Raw genomic sequence first — 24,045 nt, forward strand, 5'->3', positions numbered from 1 at the left:
GAGAGAAGACTATGGGTTACTTTGTGAAAAAGTGGGCAGACTGGGGTCCACTCAAAAAATCATATCTCACCGCCGGTGGCTCTAAAAATCATGAAAAAATTTGAGGTGATTATTCATATCGTGGGCTACATTTTCTTTTTGACCACCGCTCCGAATTCGGAGTGGAGATGGGTGCCAAAAATCTCATCAAAAAGCCTGTTTTCTATGCCTGCAAAAGTCTTTTAGTGGCCTCCTCCTTTGTTGAATTTGTACAATGCATCCAAGAGTGAGCCCCTCCTTTGTCATATCATAATGTGAAGCATCCACGTTGCCCTTTACACATGCATGGACGAGGATTATTGGTGAATAAAGCAATATATACATGGTGGGACTAGTGTATGGACTATTCATGGATTTTAGCTCAATGAGCACATGGTGCTAGAATATTGAGTAAAAAATAAATAAAGAAATATGGATATGGAAAGATATTGGAATCATATGATATGGTCCCTCTTTGTATTATTTTGGGGGAAAGAGGAAAAGGTATGCAAGTAAATGAAAATAATATAATAAACATGACTAAGAAAGTAGAAATCAATTTTTTTGTTTTCACGAGGGTGAGGGTGAAAATGTGGGGGTGATTTGTATAAAAGAAAAATATGAGGTTAGAGTATGTATACATTGGAAAAAAATACACTTATGGTGCAAGAGGATGAAAGAAAGCATACATAAGTTTAATAAAACACACATCTAGGTATAAATATTTAAATAAAATATCAAAATAATTATAAAAATCCCTAAATTTAGGCCATATATATAATGAAATATTTACACACAAAGAGGCCATAATATACCTTTTTTTAAGTTATTTTTTTATTTTTTTGGCTCAACTAGCCCAGTGACTAGCTAATTGAGGGTTTTTAAGAAAATACGAGAAAAGCCCCCTAACTCACACACGCCTATATACAGTGAAATGGTAGGGATAACCATAGTGTTTGGGTGAATTTGGTAGGGTGAGGTAGCTCACTATGACAATTTGAATAGCCGAAAAAACGACTATCATTATCCCTCCCCTAGGATGATGGTATATTCATGTACCATCATAGAGCATCTTTTCCAAAGAGAGTGCTTCAGAGTCCTTAATGAGATCTTCATTGTTTGGCCCCTCAAAATTTTGGCTGGATTTACACTGATGCTTCATGTAACAATACTTACATGAGACAGTGGCCTTTGGATAGATCTTTGGTAGATCCTTTGGTGGAAGGCGACTCAAATAGGGCTTCAAGCGATACCCGTTTACCTTTCTGGAGTGCTCTTTACCATTCAAGTCCATAAGCTGATAGTAACTTGAATTGAAAGCCTTCTTGACTATGTATGGCCCTTGACATCTAGTTTCAAACTTGACATCAAAACGATTGTCAAGTCGATTGTCATACCTTAGCACAAGCTCTCCTTCCTTGATGCCTTTGTCCTTCAGTTTGTTGTCGAGCTTTTCTTTCACAGATTTCCTCTTGTAGCACTGGTAAGCTGCTTATCTTTTCCACTCAAGCTCCACTAACGTAAGAAGTCGATCCATCCATACCTCTTGATCATCTTGTGCACCTTTTCCATGAAGCCGCATTGTTGGAATTTTGAGCTCGATAGGCTGCAAAGCCTCTTAACACTGGGTTGGTAACCTAACAGGACATAAAAGTGTCCTTTCAGGGTTTTGAAAAACACCTCCAAAACCATAGTAGATCCACTCATTTTGTAAAATCCTTTCATGAGGTTATAGTTCAAGGCCTACTACACATGGAAAAAATAAGAAACTTGTAAAATTTCTCATATTTTGATGGACTAGTACATTTTCATTAAAACCGTAATTTCTTACGTTTTGTTGCATAAAAATAAGATTAGGGATTTTAATAGGACTTGAGATAAATTCCCTAGTTAACTTCAATGGGTTGGTGATCAGAAAACATGATTGCATCTCACTCACTATTTTTTGTTTTGCCAAAATAAATAGGTACAAAAAAGTTGAATTTTTACCAATCTGCAAACCTATCATCAAAGTTTCTATAGCCACGCTCAATACAAATAATATATGCATGTTTTCTTAGTTCCTTATTGTCCTTTAGGTTCATAAGGAGCCATGGAACTTGTCAAAAGAATAATACATCTCTTACCAAGGGGAATCTTGGGGACAAAGATGAAGTGCTAAATACAACAAACATGAAAAAATTGGGTTCAACATTATGAGTTGTAGAATCCCATAGAAACTATTCAATATCTAGCCAAATTTGATCCTTATGACTAGAGATGGTTACTACCTACAAAATGTATGTAGTTGTCACAAGAAACTAACAATACTGAAAAAGCTATACTTGATATACTAGAATGTTTCGTTTTCTTCTATAATTGAAAAAATCAACCATCGTTATCTACTATACAAAATAGGGTATTAGGTGCCCCAAAACTCAAGGAATATTAGCTTTATGTTACAATATGCGACATAGAAAATCAAAACTGCATTTGGATATCATGAAAGCCACCAAAAAAATTATAGAAGAGCTAAAATTGGCTAAAGAACATGATTTGACAATTTTGGTAATTTGGTCATTACTTACAACTTTAACATTTATTTCTCCCTAGAAGCATCAGGACATGTTCAGGACTACTAAAGATAGTTCTCTAGAATTCTAGACCTCACAAACATGAATTCTACAGTGGTATAGTTGCAAAAAGTTGAAAAAAGCCAAAAACAGGACCCGTTTTGTGAAATGTTGTGCAAGGACAAGGTTCAAGATGGAATTGATATTCCAAAAAAATGTCAAGTTTTTTTCAGCTCATGAGATAACTTTCTAGACAGATACAACCTCAAAATCCATTTTGAAACTCTTGACATAATTCAAGGAAAATGGTTACTTAACAGGACATAAAAGTGTCCCATGACATAAAAGTGTCCATTTACCAACCTAGTGTTAACCATAGACCATGTGAAATGGTGTGAACTCCGTGGATTCCCTATATGTGGTTCGATATGCCCACAAGGCACTATCCAAGAAGTCATCCCATAACTTTGTTTTGTTTTGCATCATCTTTCTAATAATGCCTGCAATGACACCGTTAGCCTTCTCCACCAAACCATTTGACTGTGGGTAGTATGGTGTGCTATGACGATGTAGAATGCGAAGTTCTTCACAAACTTCTGTGAGTAAACCCTTCTTGAACCCCGGACCATTATCCGAAACAATCTCTAGAGGTGTGCTAAATCTACAACAAATATTAGTGTAGACAAACCTGCTTACTGTTTTTCCATTTACCCTTGCCACACTTTGTGCTTCCACCCACCTAGTCATATAGTCTATAGCCACTAGAATGTAGAGTTTACCATTTTTTGTCCTAGGCAGAGGACCCAGAGCATCAATGCCCCATTTTTCAAACAGACTATTTGCAAGGACTAACTGACGCGGACCATGTAACAGATGCTTGTTTCCATTAATCTGAAAATTGTGGCAGCTTTTACACCAATGTTGAACATCCACATGCAGACTTGGCCAAACATACCCCTCAAGCAAAATCTTCTTCACAGTTAATTCTTGGGCAAAATGACCACCACATGTTTCTTCATGCAAACCTTTTAGAATGGCTGGGATCTCCTCAATAGTTGGTACTCTTCTGCACACTTGATCCTTCCCTCTTTGGTAGAGGGATCCTTCCAGGAAGAGATACGTGCTTGCCTTCTTCACGAGTCTCCTCTTCTGAGCTTTAGTGAAGTCTTGTGGAAACTCGCCCTCCGGTTGCTTGACAGCTGCTGCCACCATGATGGCTTGCACTTCTTTCTCAACACATGTAACTGCTTGTTGTGCAAGTAAATCGGCATCTTCATTTTGTTTCCTAGGAATATGATATAGTTGCACTTCTTCAAATTGATTAAACAATCTACGAATGGCATGAACTTCTGTCCTTAGGCTTTCATTCTTGCATGCCCAAATGCTTAAAATTTGCTTCACAATGAGAAGTGCATCCCCTTTTACCATGAGACATTGTATACCTTGGCCAATGCATATCTTTAAACCATGAAGTAGTGTGTCATATTCTGCTTCATTGTTGCTAGTTGAACCTGGTAGATTGACCTTCTCTTTCATGACCACCTCTCCGCTTGGGTTGAGCAACACTAGCCGTCCCCCTGCTTTCCCTGTGGCTCTTCGAAAAGCTCCATCAAAGAACAAGGTAAAAGCATTAGGAATACTTTTTTGGTGGTGGCAATGGTAGGGTCTTTACTTGAGGCACCTTAATTTCCTTCTCATGTACCCTATAAGTGAGAATCCCTGCCAATTGTGCACGCACACTATCTTCTACCTTGAAAGAGTATTGGAACTCTTGCAACTCCATAATCCACTTTGAGATCCTAGTACTAAGATTCATTTGAGATGACACCCAAGGGAACAAATTTTCTGCAGTGAAAATTACAAAAGGTTTTGGTAGCAGGTAGGATCTAAACTTTCTCACCGCAAACATGAGAGAAAGAATCATGAGTTCTACTTCTGTGTAGCCTCTCTCCAAAGGATTCATGACCCTACTAGCAAAGTAGATGGGTCGCATCTTGGTACTATGGGGATCTTGTTGTAGCAACACAACACCAATTTTTTCCCTTCTAGCACTAGAGCTAACAAAGAATGTGTACTCCCAAAAAGGAAGCATGAGTGTTGGTAGCTCTGAAAAAATGACTTTAATGTTACAAAAGTACTCTTCAAGCTCATCAGACCATGCAAATTCTACTTGTTGTGTCAACTTTTGCAAAGGATGAAGCAACTCCGAAGCTAAGTGAATAAAGCGTGACATATACTTCACCTTTTGAATGAATGAGATGACCTCTTTGAGATTCTTGGGTGATGGGAGCTCAATAAGAGCCTTTGACTTTGAAGGATCCACCTCAATGCCTTTATAGGAAACCTTGTGACCAAGCAAGATCACTTCATCCTCACCTATGTGATACTTGTCGGGGTTGAGTTGACCTCCCATGTCGTAGAGCTTCTTTAAACCTTCTTCTAACCTTTGTAGATGCAGTGATTATGAGCTATAAATGCAAAAGTCATCAATAAAAACCCTAATGGACTTTCCAAAGAATTCTTGAAACACAATGTTCATGAAGCGTTGGAAAGTTGCAGGAGCATTTGTTAGGCCAAATGGCATGACTCTAAAAGCATAGCAACCCCCAGGAGTGATGAAGGTTTTTTTCAATTGGTCCTCCAATGCAATCCCTATTTGAAAGTAACCTGAGTAGCCATCACACACACTGTACTTCTCATGACTAGCTACCTCATTCAGTATGTCATCCTGAAATGGGAGGGGAAAGTGATCTCTTTTTGTTGCCTCATTGAGTGGACGGTAATCCACACACACCCTCCACTTGCCGTTTTTCTTAGGAGTGACAACAACGGGAGAGACCCACTCTGAATTCTCCACTGGATAAATGAAACCTGCTGCTAGAAGCTTTCTTACCTCCTTGAGTAAAGCCTACTCCTTGATGACTCCTAGCCTTCGTAGCTTCTGAGCCTAAGGTGTGGCCTCTGGCTTCAACTCAATTTTGTGTTGAACAGCATCTACTCCACGCACATCAGTGTAGTCTTTAGCAAAAAGCCTAGGAAATTTCCTTAACACACCTTTGAGCTCCTCTCTTTCATTCTTTGTAAGTGTTGTAGATAACATACCTTCTAGCATTCTTTCATCTTGCACATTTTGGTTCTCTTGGGAACCTACCTCTTCCAAACCTGGGCAAGAGGTCTCTTGGTTGTTTGGATTAAACCTTACCCCCATGACTTCAATGGAAGAATCCTCTTCAGTAATGCTGCCGCTACTTTCTCCTTCTGAAGTGCTATCGGTCCAGCCTTCCTCCGTCTCACTTTGAGATGATTCTTCATGGAGCTCCTCTTGGCGTTGCTCCTTCATGTCAAAGACAACCTTCTTATGATTGTCATTCCTGCACATTAGCTTTCCACTCTCCCAATTCTGCAAAGCTCGCATTTTCATTAGCCATGGTCTCCCTAGGATAAATGGGTAACCATTTCCTTTGGTAGACATGACATAGAAATCCACTGCCTTCTTAATGCCAAAGGCCTCCACAAAAACATTTTCACAAATGCCTACGCACCTAGCCTTGCTATTGTTTGCCATCTTGACTTTAATTTCAGGTGTCTCATGGATGTGCATGCCTAGTTTTTGCACGAGTCCCTCTGTCATGATGCAAATTTGTGCACCCCCATCCACTAGACCTTTCCTAACTAATCTTCCTTTGATGTAACAATCTAGCATAGGTGTAATATCCTCATTTATTTCAGCATGTGCAATTTTTACAACAGGCACACTCTCTTTTACCTTTCTCCTCGTGCTAACTGCCTTTGTTAAATCCCTCCTAACTTGTGGACATAATGCAAGAAACTGAGGCCATGAGATATCAGGACCCTTACCTCTCATGTCTTCCAACAGGTTGTATGGAGCCATACCATGTCCAAGAGGGAAGTCTTGGAGGTTGATACGACGTCGAGTCCTCTTAGCTTCCTTGGTCTCCTTTGCCTTCTTTTCTCATCCATGGTCATTTTGTGATGTAACTCCTTCTTTCTCCTTACCTTTCCCTCGGGCACGCTTAATGCCATTTGCTTCCATGTTAACCTCTCTTGAATTTGTCACCTCTACCACATGCACATTTGGGTTTGGCAAAGGTGGAACTCCTTCCACTCCTTGTGGAGGTGGTCTTGCTCCATTTGGCCTTTGTCGAAGCCGTGGTTGATGACTAGTTCCTTCACCTGCATTCATCACTGGGTAATTCAAGTTAGGTCTCCTTGGCTCCCCACGGGGCCAAGGACAATTATACATCTCCCCCGCAATTCCAACATTGCAAGACTCTCCTAAGTCGTGAATCTTGCTCTTCAGACTTCTTTGCTTGTCCCTTTGGACCTACAGCTTGTGCAAGATGAATTGATAGGGTGCTTAAAGATTCATTTAACTTCTCAATCACTTCCGCCGTTACCTCAGGAAGCTCCCTAGATGTTAATGCTTGTGACTTACCTTTGGGTCTAAGACCTTCTATTTGAACCTCCCCCCTTAAGCACTTGAGTTTTCTATATTTCTCAACAGCCCTAGATTCAGCTGCATCAAAGGTACCAGGTGCACCCGCCTCAACTTTTACCTTAAGGTCAGGAAAGAGTCCGGCTATGAACCTCTCCTTCTTTAGAAATTCTGCACCATCACCAGGGTTAGAAACATTTCGTATCCATAGAGCCCAAAGATGTAGAAACTCTTGCTTGTACAAGTAGTAGTCATCTAAGTCTTTTTGCTTATGAGAAACAATGTCTTGCCATAGTTTTTGAGTGTTTTGGGGATCAAAGAAGTATTTCTTGAAATGATTCAAAACTTATGTGTAATTCCCCTTAACTTCCTCCGGCAAAGAGTCAAACCAAGTGCTAGCATCTTTCCTAAGGACCACCTCAAACATTTCTACACGTTCTTGATCAGTTACTATCCTCTTGATACGGCAAGACATCTTAAAATTTTCCAAAAATAATTCTGCATCCTCTCCAGGCTCTCCAAAGAAAAGAGGATATCCAGACATTTGGTGTTGACTCTCCATTGAATTGATTCCAAAGTGACGCACGTTTTTGTTTTTTTCAATAATATTTTCTAAATTGCAATCTATTCTACAACAAAATAAAAATATTCACATCAAATGACCTATGATAATCAATTAGAGATAGGATGACAGGGTTTGGTGACGCGAGAATTTTTCCTACTCTTTGGGCACCAAACATGAACACCATACGTTGTTGAAAATGGATTTTTTACTAATTGCAATGTTTACTCTAATGTGTGGAGTGAAATGGAAGGAGAAAACCTCTATTCCTGGGCCATTATCCATGGTCTATGCATGACCTAATTCTTAAAACAAAACAAAAATATAGACGTTGTGAGCGGGAGGAAAACACACACAGCGCCTCTATAATGACCTGACACACACTCTTGGAATGATACACACACACACACACTAGGGGTCACCACTTGGCTTACACAACACACCTGGCCGAGACAGGGAACACACCTATGGAGTGAGAGGAGAAAGACTATCCACTTGCCCACTCCACACAAACACACACACACCCAAAAAACTCAACTCAAAAGAGGAGAATTTATGATGTTTAGATACAATTGATCTTGGGCCAACACCAATGGGGCAAATAGTTTACACAGTATTTGAGAAATACACCAGATACAACCACAAAGTTAAGCAAAGGCTTCACTCACCGGAGAAGATTACACAGAAAAACCGTAGAAAACGAGTGAGGAATTTGGCAAAATGGACAGTGCCATCGCGTCCGGAACGGCCCAAAACCCCAGTCTACAATGTGAAAGTGCTCAAATCCGACCTCGGATGAGCAGTTTACGGCCAAAACAGGCTCCAAAATGAGCAAAAACACACCTGCGGCTGTTCCTCCTCTCTTCTCCACTTTTTTTCTAGTCTTCTCTCTGTTTTTTCAGTTCCCACACTTAGCTTTATTAGTTGGTCACCCTTGGCCTTTTAGATGACCTCAAACGGACCCCGAACAGGCCAAAAACTGACCTCGCAGTGCATAGTTGTCACCTTTTTGCATCATCCGCACACCTGGGACTCATTTCTTTTCAATAATGCATCTCACAACCACGTGAAGTGGCCCCAAAAAGTGGTCCTAATGATGACCTTTCTGCATACCTCTCACAAGAAAACACCCACGTTGTGTCCGTATTCATCCACATGCAAATATTGACCCCGTTCGGCCTCCTGCTGCCACTAGATGCCATCTGACGCATTCGCTTACCTCATGTTGTCGGCCCACGGATAGCTTCCTCGAGAAGTTTTACGCGCTACCAACTCCTCCTTATTGTAGAAAAAACACACTGGTACTGGTGATAGTGAAAATCGATGCACTATGTACATGTTGTCCTACCTGTACACATGTGGGCCCCACGTAACCACCTGGCTCTGGAAAATGGACAATCCTTTATTTGATGCACCATGCATGTGTATGTACATATGCACAATACCTTGCTCCAAAAAACTCATGACATAATTTGCCCACCCCCTAGCTTGCTACAGCATTCATGCTCAGCAGCAGCACTAGTAGATGCTCATTCCACCTGGATCAAAAGGCCAAATGCATATCGCCTGATTCATAAGAAGCATCATAACACCACACCTACATTTGTCAACAATCAACCAAAATGCACCATAGGCATATCCAATTAACACATCCGCCCTGTCTAGAGTTCCAAAAGCATAAATATTGCATGCCACATTCAACCCAACCGATAGAGACAACTCAAGTGACTCATCACCTAGCATCTTGGCTTCACCAGCCATAGCAACAACCTGCAAATCATGCACCCAAGTAGCTAGAAGCATTGTGTGAAGGTAAAGTTGTTGATATCCAAAGCACAAAAGTATCCCTGCAGCACACATATCCCTAGCATAGGCATCCACATAGCTAAGATTGGACTCATATATGCCAAACCCCTTCTCATCATCATAAGCATACTCATCATCACACATCACTTTATCCACATCATAATCATGGCTAGCACCACTATCCATAGCTTCTAGCATGGGTTCATCAGTCTCCAAGAATACAGATCCCTGCTCTAAACCACAATCATGCTCATAAATCGGTTCAATCAATGCACATACATCAAAATATGGCTTCAAAACACGCTCCACATCCAACAAATCCACAAAATGGCTCTCAACCTTGCCCTCTTCCCTAATTTCCAAGTAACTAGTATCCAAAGATACGTGCTCATCATCAATAACCTCAACCTCACACTCACACCCAAAATCACAAGGTACACAAGTAGCCAATGCATCCTCTTCAAGACTTTTCAATCCTGTATCCAAAGCATTACTCACCTCTTTAGGCTCTTCCATAAACCTGTCAACTTGCAAGACCTCTTTACGCTTCACAATAGACCTTGGGAACAAACGAGAAATATCATAGGATAGGCTACTTTTCACCTACTTAGGTTTAACTTCATCTTCCATGTCAAATCCATCTTGCACATGCATACCTGTACTGATACCATGTTCCTCAAGACGCTTAAACTTCCATTCCTTGTGCTTTGCAATGCATACCGCATCTTCAAAAGACTCGGGCGTCTTCAACTCAACCTCGAACCGCAACCAAGGTGACAAACCATCAACAAAAGAACTTTTCTTCAATGAACAAGGGGGGGTCTCATCCTTAAGAGCAACACACCAACGAGTCCATAAATCTATAAAACCTTGTACATAGGCATCAACACCTTGACAAGAACCTTGCTTGAGAGCATTAAGCTCATTCCATACTGCATTTGCATCTTCCACAACCTGGAAATTCTCTAAAAACGCTTCTAAAAACTTTTCAAGACTCAAACCATAAGAAGAAGCCACTGCTTCTTTAGCTTCCAAATCCATGAACCAAACACGGGTCTCATCTTTCAAAAGCGATCCAAATAGCCTCAAAATCTTCTCCTCATCACACATATTGTTGCTTATGCATGCCACCTCGACTTGCTCCAGAAAGTCTTCCGCATCTTCACCACTTCTTCCATGAAATTCCGGATAAGAGAAAGACATGGCGACCCAAGTTACAATGCTTTGAGAACCCCTTTGAACGCACGTGCAAGAACCCAAAACTTTTGACTACCCAATCCCCAGAAACTTCAATGGAGCTCAACTTTAGATAAGGACAAACACATGCACATCAAATGAGTTTTCATAGTTGATCATCGGAATTACAACAGGCAAAGGACATTCCAAGATCTCTCGTAATCTTCTTGGCCCGAACATAAAGACTATGCGCTGCTAGAAAAAAATCTTCCCGGACACATGAACATTTATCTAGATTCTTTGAGTTAAATGAAATGGAGTGAATTGAGGGCCATTTTGATCATCCATTAAAGCCAACCATGCAGCTCCCAAGAAAGCACATCTGACTTATCCTCTGATTTTGCCAGAATTTCAATAGCATAACAGCATAAATTCCTTAAAAGACCAAAAGACCAGCCATCATAACTTGGAAAAATTTTGACTGAGTTTCCCTAGAAGTAGAGCAGTAGGAACCCAAAATATAGACTGTATATGTATGCATAAACTGTCAACAATAGAACCCAAGCATCAAGTAGGACTCACTAGTACATAGCCTATGGCGAGGTCACAAAAAGGGTGCTCCAGCTACTTGTATCACCGAAAGGATCTCTACATTTGAGAATCCCCCATCTCAATAAAAACCTCACGCTATCGACCCTCACACGAAGGCTAATGCAAATCGCGTATAGTCAAGTCTCAGAAATGACTAGGACTGCCAAATAAAACCAAATATGGCTCCACAAAGGCGTACAATGGCAGTTTCCACAAGTAACGTACAACCCAGCAGACAATGCGCTCAAATAGGCGCTAAATGATGCATACCCACAACAACTGCAATTGACTCCACTGCTAGTATATCACTGTACTCCAACAACCTATACATGTGTGAATCACCTGTACCTGTCCCTGTAACTTGTAACCTATAGTCTGCAACCTGCAACGTGTAATCCCAAATCTCGAAGCTTGAAGCTCGAAGCAAAAGGTACTCAAAGAAGATCCTCCGTGGGGGCGCCAAAAGAATGTGAGCGGGAGGAAAACACACACACCACCTCTAAAATGACCCGACACACACTCTTGGAATGATACACACACACACACGGGGTCACCACTCGGCTTACACAACACACCTGGCCGAGACAGGGAACACACCTATGGAGTGAGAGGAGAAAGACTATCCACTTGCCCACTCCACACAAACACACACACACCTAAAAAAATCAGCTCAAAAGAGGAGAATTTATGATTTTTAGATACAATTGATCTTGGGCCAACACCAATGGGGCAAATAGTTTACACAGTATTTGAGAAATACACCAGATACAACCACAAAGTTAAGCAAAGGCTTCACTCACCGGAGAAGATTACACAGAAAAACAGTAGAAAACGAGTGAAGAATTTGGCAAAATGGATAGTGCCATCGCGTCCGGAACGGCCCAAAACCCCAGTCTACAATGTCAAAGTGCTCAAATCCGACCTCGGATGAGCAGTTTACGGCCAAAACAGGCTCCAAAATGAGCAAAAACACACCTGCGGCTGTTCCTCCTCTCTTCTCCACTTTTTTTCTAGTCTTCTCTCTGTTTTTTCAGTTCCCACACTTAGCTTTATTAGTTGGGCACCCTTGGCCTTTTAGATGACCTCAAACGGACCCCGAACAGGCCAAAAACTGACCTCGCAGTGCATAGTTGTCACCTTTTTGCATCATCCGCACACATGGCACTCATTTCTTTTCAATAATGCGTCTCGCAACCACGTGAAGTGGCCCCAAAAATTGTTCCTAATGATGACCTTTCTGCATACCTCTCACAAGAAAACACCCACGTTGTGTCCGTATTCATCCACGTGCAAATATTGACCCCGTTCGGCCTCCTGCTGCCACTAGATGCCATCTGACGCATTCGCTTACCTCATGTTGTCGGCCCGTGGATAGCTTCCTCGAGAAGTTTTACGCGCTACCAACTCCTCCGTATTGTAGAAAAAACACACTGGTACTGGTGATAGTGAAAATCGATGCACTATGTACATGTTGTCCTACCTGTACACATGTGGGCCCCACATAACCACCTGGCTCTGGAAAATGGACAATCCTTTATTTGATGCACCATGCATGTGTATGTACATATGCACAATCCCTTGCTCTAAAAAACTCTTGAAAACGTCCAAACTAAGGTCGTACCTAATAAGAGGCAAAATAAAAGGATTTACTGAAGCGTTTATCTCTGCCAACCTAAGGGGACCTAAAATTCTACGAATTACACGTTGAAATTGCAACTTAGTACTAACAATTATGTGTACCTTTTGCCTTGCAATGGGAATAAAAGGATTCATGCAATCTACTTGACTATGCTAAAGGTTGAACCTACACAAAAACATACACAAGCCCTCCTCCGTGGGGGCACCAAAATTGAGGCGGTCCAGGGCGGGCAACAAGAGAGGTGACCTCTAAACACCCCTCAAGGCTCCCATGCTGCTCAATTGGGGCTTGGGCAACCACAAGCACAACACAACAACAAACCCACAGCCAAACCCAAATAAGATAGAGCCACCACCTAGTTATAGAGCGAACTAGGACGCAAAAGAGGAGAATCCCTTAGCAATACAAGCGAGAAGGAAGAAACACTATCACTAATTTCAATGCTACAAATACACACACCAAACACACACACACACACACACACACACACACACACACACACACACACAGAAAGAGAGAGGGCTTTGTGCAAGAATTCAGTTTCAATTTTAATGATTGACACGGGTGTATGAACAGCTTGGAGGAGAGTCAAGAGACACGATTAAGTTTGATGATGTTGCAATCTACACATTATCTTAGGGTTATGGAAGACCTCTCACCATACAACCCTCTTATAATGTTTTCCCAAGCAACAAAAACAAACACAAGAGCTCTTGAGTCACATACAAGCAGATACTACAAAAGAATCTCAAAACTAAAACGCATCACCTTAAACCAAACGAGATGAGGTTGCCAAGCGTGAATTGGAGAGACTCAAGAGAGTTTTGACCCGCGATTTGCACCCAACTTATTGATTAAATTGATGCGCAAGAGTAGGTACAACTTTGATTGGAAGTTATGAATCACTCACTCCCTTGCAATGTTATAACTAGCTCAAGAAGCTTTCCTATACACCACATGTAATGGTGCATAGAGAGCTCACTCTCACTCCCTAAAACTAAGATGGTGAATGGCACGCTCAAAGTAGTGAGCAATAGTGTAGGGATACTTCCTCTTTACAAAGGGAGAAGGGCTCTATTTATAGGTGAGGAGAGCCCTTATTAAGATTATACCTAATCAACATTTTCATAGAAAACCGTGTTTATGAAATTTTATATGTTCTTATGAGAGTGGGGCTCTCTTGTCTCTTGAGTCACATGGATGTGGGCTCAAGAGGAGAGAATTATTGAGGTGAAATAGAGAAGATTCTAAAGAGGTGAGTGGTTTTTGTGTGAGGTTGTCTACTCCACGGTAGAGTAAAGTGGGTGCAATTTACAAAAAAAAAAAGGTTAGCAGTTAGTGTTAGTAGTTTGAAGTTAGTAGGATGGGATAAATCTACATGGCATATGCACTCAAGGTGCATTATATAATTTATACAATGATAAAAAGTAAAAGAAGGATGAGAATATACACAATTTGGTGGAAACCACAAGATGTAAATGAAATTTTCCACCTTCTCCTCCATTGAATGAAGCGGTTGTAGAACTCTGTCGGTGCAGTTTCTGTGACCATGGGGAAGTTGAATTCTCAATGATCAAACTCCTCCTTTTGCAGAGCTTGAGCTTGGTTATTTGCTGATTTTTTCTCTTTTTATGAAAGGATGAAGAGGTTATGGTAATATGAATTTGATTCTAGAGAGAGAAATTGAGCTATATGTGTGTAGAGATGATAATCTTTTGAGCTATGGAGTAAGGAGAGATGGAAGTGGTGAAGAAGATGAAATAAGCCATGAAAGTTGCAGGTTTGAGTCAGGGATGGAGAGGAATGAGTGTATGTGTGTGGAAGTGGGAAAGGAGGTGAGAGAAGACTATGGGCTACTTTGTGAAAAAGTGGGCAGACTGGGGTCCACTCAAAAAATCTTTTAGTGGCCCCCTCCTTTGTCATATCATAATGCAAAGTATCCAAGTTGCCCTTTACACATGAATGGAGGAGGATTAATGGTGAATAAAGCAATAAAGACATGGTGGGACTAGTGTATGGACTATTCATGGATTTTAGCTCAAATGAGCACATGGTGCTAGAATATTGAGTAAAAAATAAATAAATAAATAAATAAATATGGAGGAATTATGGATATGGAAAGATATTGGAATCATATGATATGGTCCCTCTTTGTATTATTTTGGGTGAAAGAGGAAAAGGTATGCAAGTAAATGAAAATAATATAATAAACATGACTAAGAAAGTAAAAATCAAATCTTTTGTTTTCATGAAGGTGAGGGTGAAAATGTGGGGGTGATTTGTATAAAAGAAAAATATAAGGTTAGAGTATGTACACATTGGCAAAAAATACACTTATGGTGCAAGAGGATGAAAGAAAGCATACATAAGTTTAATAAAACACACACTTAGGTATAAATATTTAAATAAATTATCAAAATAATTATAAAAATCCCTATATTTAGGCCATATATATAATGAAATATTTACACACAAAGAGGCCATAATATACCTTTTTTTAAATTATTTTTTTATTTTTTTGGCTCAACTAGCCCAGTGACTAGCTAATTGAGGGTTTTTAAGAAAATACGAGAAAAGCCCCCTAACTCACAGACGCCTATATACAGTGAAATGGTAGGGATAGCCATAGTGTTTGGGTGAATTTGGCAGGGTGAGGTAGCTCACTATGACAATTTGAATAGCCGAAAAAACAACTATCACTAAGTACTGGTAGGTGGGTGTAGACCGTAGATCCACCACTTGGCCATTCTAGCCATGTCTTAAAGTTAGGAACATTTAAGACTTGGCCATCCTGACGCTTGTAGTTTTTCACAAAGTTTGTGGGATAAGTAGATGTTAGATAGAACACTTGGCTATTTTGACTAACAATTGGAAAGTAGGTCAAAGATCCACTACTGGGCCCTTATAACCAAGGCTTGAATTGTGGTCCAATGATTGGTGTCTCCTAGATCCACCACCTTGCAATTCAAAATAAAGTGTGTGAAATAGGTAGACCTTCGATTCCCCAGTAGGCCATTTTAACACAGGCCTAGAGGGTGCATGCATCCAAGATCCAACAGTTGGCCATTCTAGCAAAGTTTTGGAAGGTGGGTGCAATGGGTGGTGTCTCCTAAATCCTCCAATTTACAACTTTCAACAAAGTGTGTAAGAAAGGTAGACCTTATATACTTAACGATTCTAGCCAATTCCTAAAGGTGGATGTATCCAAGATTCACCACTTGGCCATTCTAAGCATATTTTTCAATGTGAATGCAACGGTTGGTTTCTCCTAAATGCACCAAACTTCCCATTTTTAACCAAAGTGTGTGCGATATGGAGACCTTAGATCCACCACCTAGCCATTCTAACCAAGTCTTGAAGGTGGCTGCAATTTTGATCCACCACTTGGCCATTCTAACTTAATTTTGCAAGGTGGATGCAATGGCTGGTCTCTCCTACATCCACCATGTATCAATTTTAAATAGTGTTTGTGGGCAAGATAGACCGTAGATCCACCACTTGGACATGCTAACCATGTCTTAAAATTAGGTGCATTCAATACTTGGCCATCATAAGACTTGTAATTTTACACAAATTTTGTGTGATGAGTAGATTCTAGATCTACCACTTGGCCATTTAGACTAAGATTGCAAAAGTATGTGCATCAAAGATCCACTACTCCGCCATTCTAACCAAGGCTTGAAATGTGGATCCAATTGTTTGTGTCTCCTACATCCACCACCTTGCAATTACAAACAAAGTTCATAAAATAGGTAGACCTTAAATTTCCTACTGGGCCATTCTAACCAAGTCCTATAAGGTGAGTACATCCAAGATCCAGTACTTGGGCATTCTAGCCATGTTTTGGAAGGCGGGTGCAATGGTTGGTGTCTCCTAAATCCTCCAATTTTCAACTTTCAACAAAGTGTGTGAGAAAGATAGACCTTAGATCCACCACCTAGCCATTCTAACCAAGTTTTGAAGGTGTTTGCAATTTAGATCCACCACTTGGCCATTCTAACCAACTTTTGCAAGGTGGATGCAATGGTTGGTTTCTCATACGTTCACCATCTATCAATTTTAAATAGTGTTTATAGAAAAAAGAGACCATTGATCCACCACTTGGCCATTCTAACCAAGTACTGGTAGGTGGATGTAGACCGTAGATCCACCACATGGCCATTCTAACCATGTCTTAAAGTTAGGAACATTTAACTCTAGCTTGGCCGTCCTGAAACTTGTAGTTTTTTACAAAGTTTGTGGGATGAGTAGATCCTAGATCGACCACTTGGCTATCTTGACTAACAATTGGGAAGAAGGTCAAAGATCCACCACTCGGCCTTTATAATGAAGGCTTGAAATGTGGTCCGATTGTTGGTGTCTCCTAGATCCACCACCTTGCAATTCCAAATAAAGTGTGTGAAATAGGTAGACCTTAGATTCCCCAGTAGGCCATTTTTACATAGTCCTAGAGGGTGAATGCATCCAAGATCCAACAGTTGGCCATTCTAGCAAAGTTTTGGAAAGTGGATGCAATGGTTGGTGTCTCCTAAATCCTCCAATTTATAACTTTCAACAAAGTGTGTAAGAAAGGTAGACCTTAGATAACCATTCTAGCCAATTCCTAAAGGTGGGTGTATCCAAGATCGCCACTTTTCCATTCTAAGCATATTTTCGAAGGTGAAGGCAATGGTTGGTTTCTCCTAAATCCACCAAACTTCCCATTTTTAAACAAAGTATGTGCAATATGGACATCTTAGATCCACCACCTGGCCATTCTAACCAAGGCTTGAAGGTGGTTGTAATTTTGATCCACCACTTGGCCATTCTAACCTAATTTTGTGAGGTGGATGCAATGGTTGGTCTCTCCTACATCCACCATCTATCAATTTTAAACAATGTTTGTGGGAAAGATAGACCATAGATCCACCACTTGTCTATTCTAACAATGTCTTAAAGTTAGGTGCATTCAACACTTGGCCATTATAAGACTTGTAATTTTACACAAATTTTGTGTGATGAGTATATCCTAGATCCACCACTTGGCCATTCAGACTAAGATTTGAAAATTATGTGAATCAAAGATCTACCACTCCGCCATTCTAACCAAGGGTGAAATGTGGATCTAATTGTTTGTGTCTCTTAGATCCATAACCTTGCAATTTCAAACAAAGTTCATGAAATAGGTAGATCTTAAATTCCCTAGTGGGACATTCTAACCAAGTCCTGTAGAGTGAGTGCATCCAAGATCCAACACTTGGCCATTCTAGCCAAGTTGTGGAAGGTAGGTGCAATGTTTCGTGTCTCCTAAATCCTCCAATGTACAACTTTCAACAAAGTGTGGGAGAAAGATCCACCACATATCCATTCTAGTCAATTATTGAAGGTGGGTGGATCCAAGATTCACCATTTGGCTATTCTAACCAGGTCTTGTAAGGTGGATGCAATGGTTGGTTTCTCTTATATCCTCCAAATTCTCATTTTAAACAAATTTTGTGCAATATGCAGACCTAAAATCCACCACCTAGCCATTCTTACCATGTTTTGAAGATGTCTGCAATTTAGATCCACCACTTGGCCATTCTAACCGAATTTTTCAAGGTGGATGCAATGGTTGGTTTGTCATACGTCCACCATCTATCAATTTTAAATAGTGTTTATAGAAAAGAGAGACGATCGATCCACCACTTGGCCATTCTAACCATACTTAAATTTACGAACATTTAATAGTTGGCCGTCATGACACTTGTAGTCTTTCATAACGTTTGTGGGATGAGTGGATCCTTAATCCACCACTTGGCTATCTTGACTAACAATTCGGAAGTAGGGAAAAGATCCACCATTTGGCCGTTAAAACCAAGGATTGAAATGTGGTCCAATTGTTGGTGTCTCCTAGATCCACCACCTTGCATTTCCAAATAAAGTGTGTGAAATAGGTAGACCTTAGATTCCCCAATAGGCCATTTTAGCACAGTCCTAGAGGTTGAATGCATCCAAGAACCAACAGTTGGCCATTCTAGTAAAGTTTTGAAAGGTGGGTGCAATGGTTTGTGTCTCCTAAATCCTCCAATTTACAACTTTCAACAAAGTGTGTAAGAAAGGTACACCTTAGATACTTAACCATTCTAGCCAATTCCTAAAGGTGGGTGTATCCAAGATTCACCACTTGGCCATTCTAAGAATAATTTTAAAGGTGTATGCAATGGTTGGTTTCTCCCAAATCCACCAAACTTCTCATTTTTAAACAAAGTGTGTGCAATATGGAGACCTTAGATCCACCACCTGGCCATTCTAACCAAGTCTTGAAGGTGGCTGCAATTTTGATCCACCACTAAGTCTTGGCCATTCTAACCTAATTTTGCAAGGTGGTTACAATGGTTGGTCTCTCCTACATCCACCAATATGAATTTTAAATAGTGTTTATGGGAAAGATAGATCGTAGATTCACCACTTGGCCATTCTAACCATGTCTTAAAGTTAGGTGCATTCAACACTTGGCCATCATAAGACTTGTAATTTTACACAAATTTTGTTTGATGAGTAGATTCTAGATTCACCACTTGGCCATTTAGAATAAGATTTGAAAAGTATGTGCATCAAAGATCCACCACTCCGCCATTCTCACCAAGGCTTGAAATGTGGATCCAATTGTTTGTGTCTCCTAGATCCACCACCTTGCAATTTCAAACAAAGTTCATGAAATAGGTGTATCTTCAACTCCCCAGTGGGCCATTCTAACCAAGTCATGTAGAGTGAGTGCATCCAAGATCCAACACCTAGCCATTCTAGCCATGTTTTGGAAGGTGGGGAAATGGTTGGTGTCTCCTATTCCTCCAATTTACAACTTTCAACAAAGTGTGTGAGAAAATTAGACCTTAGATCCACGACTTACGGATTCTAGCCAATTCTTGAAGGTGGATGCATCCAAGATTCACCATTTGGCTAATCTAACGAGGTCTTGTAAGGTGGATACAATGGTTGGTTTTTCTTATATCCACCAAATTCTCATTTTAAACAAATGTTGTGCAATATGTAGACCGAGATCCACCACCTAGCCATTCTAACCAAGTTTTGAAGGTGTCTACAATTTAGATCCACCACTTGGCCATTCTAACCAAATTTGGCAAGGTGGATGCAATGGTTGGTTTCTCATATGTCCACCATCTATCAATTTTAAATAGTGTTTATAGAAAAGAGAGACCATCGATGAACCACTTGGCCATTCTAACGAAGTACTGGTAGGTGGGTGTAGACCGTAGATCCACCACTTGGCCATTCTAACCATGTCTTAATGTTCGGAACATTTAACACTTGGCCGTCCTGACACTTGTAGTTTTTCACAAAGTTTGTGGAATGAGTAGATTCTAGATCGACCACTTGGCTATCTGTACTAACAATTGGAAAGTAGGTCAAAGATCCACTACTGGACCCTTATAACCAAGGCTCGAAATGTGGTCCAATTATTGGTGTCTCCTAGATCCACCAACTTGCAATTCCAAATAAAGTGTGTGAAATAGGTAGACCTTAGATTCTCTAGTAGGCCATTTTTAACACAATCCTAGAGAGTGAATGCATCCAAGATCCAACAGTTGACCATTCTAGCAAAGTTTTGGAGGGTGGGTGCAATGGTTGGTGTCTCCTAAATCCTCCAATTTATAAATTTTGACAAAGTGTGTGAGCAAGATAGACCTTAGATCCACCTTCTAGCCATTCGAACCAAGTTTTTAAGGTTTCTGCAATTTAGATCGACCACTTGGCCATTCTAACCAAATTTTGCAAGGTGGATGCAATGGTCGGTTTCTCATATGTCCACCATCTATCAATTTTAAATAGTGTTTATAGGAAAGAGAGACCATTGATCCACCATCTGGCCATTCTAACTAAGTACTAGTAGACATTAGGAAAATTTTGAACTCATTTTTGGGCCTTTTAAGAGTGCCACATCATCAAAGTTGTACAAAATAAAGAAACCCGGTAGACCCCTCTAAATATTGCTTAGAACCCCATGATATGACCTATCATTCAAAAGTTCTTGAAAAATGGATTAAAGAGCCAAGGTCTGAAAAGTTTGGATGACTTCTATGAAAGTTATGCCATTTGTTTTCAATCAGTCAGGTTTTGTTACTGTTACGGTAATCTAAATTCACCTTTTTCTAGATCTACATGAAGGCAATGTCCGATACATGCATGCCATATATCAATAGATAGCATTTGAATAGTAGATTCTAAATATCCAACCTCCGACAAGTTTGCATCTTATTTGCAAAAAATTTACCGATCCCCACTTTTTGAAAGCTATGCCACATCAACAATTCTTACAAGGCCCATTTTTGAGTCCAAACTTTTCCTAATGTGGATGTAGACCGTAGATCCACCATTTAGACATTCTAACCATGTCTTAAAGTTTGGAACATTAAACACTTAGCCTTCCTGAAATTTTGTGGGATGAGTAGATGCTAGATCAACCACTTGGATATCCTAACTAACAATAGGGATGTAGGTCAAAGATCCAACACTTGGCCTTTATATGAAGGCTTGAAATGTGGTCCGATTGTTGGTGTCTCCTAGATCCACCACCTTGCAATTCCAAATAAAGTGTGTGAAATAGGTAGACCTTAGATTCCCTAGTAGGCCATTTAACACAGTCCTAGAGGGTGAATGCATCTAAGATACAGCAGTTGGCCATTCTAGCAAAGTTTTGGAAGGTGGGTACAATGGTTGGTGTCTCCTAAACTCTCCAATTTACAACTTTCAACAAAGTGTTTAACACAGTCCTAGAGGGTGAATGCATCTAAGATCCAATAGTTGGCCATTCTAGCAAAGTTTTGGAAGGTGGGTGCAATGGTTGGTGTCTCCTAAACTCTCCAATTTACAACTTTCAACAAAGTGTTTAACACAGTCCTAGAGGGTGAATGCATCTAAGATCCAACAGTTGGCCATTCTAGCAAAGTTTTGGAAGGTGGGTGCAATGGTTGGTGTCTCCTAAACTCTCCAATTTACAACTTTCAACAAAGTGTTTAACAAAGTTAGACCTTAGATACTTAGCCATTCTAGCCAATTCCTAAAGGTGGATGTATCCAAGATTCACCACTCTGCCATTCTAAGCATATTTTCCAAGGTGAATGCAATGGTTGGTTTCTCCTAAATCAACCAACCTTCCCATTTTTAAACAAAGTGTGTGAAATATGGAGACCTTAGATCCACCACCTGGCCACCATTCTAACCAAGTCTTAAAGATGGCTGCAATTTTGATCCACCACTTGGCCATTCTAACTTATATTTTGCAAGGTGGATGCAATGGTTGGTCTCTCCTACATCCACCATCTATCAATTTTAAATAGTTTTTGTGGGAAAGATACATCGTAGATTCACCACTTGGCCATGCCTCGGGGGGTTCACTATGTGTAAAACTACCATATCACATGCGCTCAAGACATGTTTGAAAAACCCCTTATCTGTGAATTTTGTTAAAAATATAATGTACCCTTTTGTTTTAAAATCTGTAAGTTTTTTTCAAATTTGAAAAAATAATGCCCTTATGTATATATATTTCTGTAAGTTTCAATAACTTTAAATACCCTTCTGTTTAACTCACATGATATGTTACATTTTTATTAGGTGACATACTCGGGGGCCATGCTAACCATGTCTTAAAGTTAGGTGCATTCAACACTTGGCCATCATAAGACTTGTAATTTTACACAAATTTTGTGCAATGAGTAGATTCTAGATCCACCACTTGGCCATTCAAGCTAAGATTTGGAAAGTATGTGCATCAAAGATCCACCACTCTACCATTCCAACCAAGGCTTGAAATGTGGAGCCAATTGTCTGTTTCTCCTAGATCCACCACCTTGCAATATATAAACAAAGTTCATGAAATAGGTAGACCTTAAATTCCCTAGTGGGCCATTCTAACCAAGTCCTGTAGAGTGAGTGCATCCAAGATCCAACAGTTGGACATTCTAGACAAGTTTTGGAAGGTGGGTGAAATGGTTGGTGTTTCCTAACTCCTCCTAAACTTGGCCGTTCTAGACAAGTTTTGGAAGGTGGGTGCAATGGTTGGTGTTTTCTAAATCCTCCAATTTACAACTTTTAACAAAGTGTGTGAGAAAGATAGACCTTAGATCCACCACTTATCCATTCTAGACAATTCTTGAAGGTGGGTGCATCCAAGGTCTGCATCCAAGGTTCACAACGCGGCCGTTTCTAACTAGATCTTGTACAAAGTGGATGCAATGGTTGGTTTCTCCTATATCCACAAATTTCTCATTCTAAACAATGTTTGTGCAATATGTAGACCTTAGATCCACCACCTAGCCATTCTAACCAAGTCTGAAAGGTGTCTAGAATTTAGATCCACCACTTGTTGGCCATCCTAATCAACTTTTGCAAGGTAGATACAATGGTTGCTTTCTCCTACGTCCACCATCTATCAATTTTAAGTGTTGTTTATAGGAAAGATAGACCATAGATCCACCACTTGGCCATTCTAACCAAGTATTGGTAGGTGTTTGTAGATCCTAGATCCACCGCTTGGCCATTATAACCTTGTCTTAAAGTTAAGTGCATTCAACACTTGGCCATCATAACACTTGTAATTTTACACAATGTTTGTGGGATGAGTAGATCCTAGATCGACCACTTGATTATCTGGACTAAGAACTGGGAAGCTGTAGGTGCATCAAAGATTCTACACTCAAACATTATAAGAATGCTTGAAATGTAGATCCAATTGTTGGTGTACCCTGGATCCACCACCTTGGAATCTCAAATGAAGTGTGTGAAATAGGTAAACCTTAGATTCCCCTGTGAGCCATTCTAACCAACTCCTAAAGGGTAAGTGCATCCAAGATCCAACAGTTGGCCATTCAAGCCAAGTTTTGGAAGGTGGGTGAAATGGTGGTGTCTTCTAAAGCCTCCAATTTACAACTTTCAACAAAGTGTGTAAGAAAGGTAGACCTTAGATCCTTAGCCATTCTAGCCAATTCCTGAAGTTGGGTGCATCCAAGATCCACCACTTGGTCATTCTAACTAGATTTTGCAAGGTGGATGTAATGGTTGGTTTCTCCTACATCCACTAACATCCTATTTTTCAAGGTGAGTGCATCCAAGATCCACACTTGGCATTCTAACCAGATTTTTCAAGGTGGATGCAATTGTTGGTTTCTCCTACATCCACCAATTTCTCATTTTAAACAAAGTTTGTGCAATATGCAGACCTTAGATCCACCACCTGGCCATTCTAACTAGGGCTTAAAGGTGG

The sequence above is a fragment of the Adiantum capillus-veneris genome, chromosome 9 (assembly GCF_014529385.1).
Source record: "Adiantum capillus-veneris isolate H3 chromosome 9, ASM1452938v2, whole genome shotgun sequence".
Lineage (NCBI taxonomy): Eukaryota > Viridiplantae > Streptophyta > Polypodiopsida > Polypodiales > Pteridaceae > Adiantum > Adiantum capillus-veneris.